At 49.9% G+C, this 1,532-nt stretch overlaps 1 protein-coding gene and 1 long non-coding RNA gene across 2 annotated transcripts in view; both read left to right on the forward strand.

The window, feature by feature from the left end:
- Positions 1 to 1,532, forward strand: part of LOC116185332 — a 65,721-nt gene that overhangs the window by 37,381 nt on the left and 26,808 nt on the right. The gene's annotated exons all lie outside the window — the stretch shown is intronic.
- The window catches only part of LOC116185333, a 7,847-nt gene that overhangs the window by 3,176 nt on the left and 3,139 nt on the right, over positions 1 to 1,532 (forward strand). The window lies entirely within an intron of this gene.

Below are 1,532 nucleotides of genomic sequence, written 5' to 3' on the forward strand. Positions count from 1 at the left end.
CGCGGTGCCAACGTGCGTGGGCTGACAGGTTGACAAGCTGACAGCGAGCCGGACCCCGACCACCCGACACCTCACTGTCAGTCGGGCCTCCAGTCTCCCGTAACTCTCTCTCTCTCTGTCTCTCGTCTCTCGTCCTCCCTTCCTGCGATCCTTTTCGGTGTCACGCTCCTTCCGTGATCCTTCACAGGCTGCAGTGGTTCGTTCCGCTGACGAAAGTTGTTCGGAGGAGAAGAAACGGAGGGATGGTGGTGTTACGGTTATGGCGTGAAAAAATAATATTGCTCGTGTATGTATACTGGTTTCGCGAACTGGATTACTATATATTTTTATTTAACTTTCGCTCGAATAAACCTCCGATCGATCGCGATTTTGGGAAGTTAGGGGAATGTTAATGATTATAACGAGGAGTATATATAGGAAGGGAACAGTTGGAGATGTTGGAGTGGAAAAATTTGTATGCGCATGTAAATGTATTTGGTGAATGATCCTTTTTTCTTTTTTTCTTTTTCATACGTTTCGAGAAGATTCTTAGATTTCAGGATTTAAAAGAAAGAAGGATCTAAAAAATGGATCTAAGATAGGACTGTGAAGGTGCGCTTCGAACAAAGTGGGGGAAAGGAGAGGAGTAGGAGTAGGAGTAGAAGGGGGAGAAGTTAAAACCTAACCTAAACCATCTGCGTGCCTGCGAGGCGACACGAGAACCGCGGTATGGTAAATTCCAATGGAACCCGTCTCGCCGTGATTTTCCCCCGTAGCCAGGAAGTACAAATCCCGAACAACCATTCGTCGTTCCGACGAAATTTATCACTGAACACAGGGGACGTGTCTTACCCCGGTCGGAGTCACTTCCACGCACGACACCAACAAATAGGTACTTAGGCCCGATGGGATGTTCGCCCGTTGGAACAAGCGTGGATTCTACCGGTTTTTAATAATTGTACCCGGTCCTCCTCGAAGGCAAGGGGGGAGACGAGGGGTGGGGGGGGGATATACACCCGGTTCCCTTATCTACGGCGAGAAACACACCGGCGAAAGGCTGAGAAACTTGGCGAGATTGGCTGGATAATTCTCGCATATCTTCGCGTTGACGCAATAATGGCGCCCGCCGGAAACACGTGGCCGACAGAGGCGCCGCCGCGCGTGCATTAGCGTCGATACCACGACGAATTCCATTCGCCTCTTAATACGCGCCGATACACAACGGCGGCCGGGCAACCATTAAAAACGAACGCCTCGAATTATTACGAATTCCACGCGACGCGTTTCGCGCGCTCACTCGTCGTAAATACTTGGGTTTTACAGCGTGGACGACGCGTCGCCCCGATCGAGCGTTGATCATAAAACCGCGATCCTTTAATAAAACGGACGGTCGAAAGACGCTTTTAACCGGTCGACCGTGTATCCTGGGTGTCGCGCCCTCGGTGACGAGAGCTGTCGGCTGATTTGTACACGGTGGGTAATTGAAGCCGTTTCTTTTTTTCTTTTTCTTCTTCTTCTTCTTCTTCTTCTTCTTCTTCTTCTTCTTCTTCTTC

The sequence above is a fragment of the Apis dorsata genome, unplaced genomic scaffold, assembly GCF_000469605.1.
Source record: "Apis dorsata unplaced genomic scaffold, Apis dorsata 1.3 scaffold_162, whole genome shotgun sequence".
Lineage (NCBI taxonomy): Eukaryota > Metazoa > Arthropoda > Insecta > Hymenoptera > Apidae > Apis > Apis dorsata.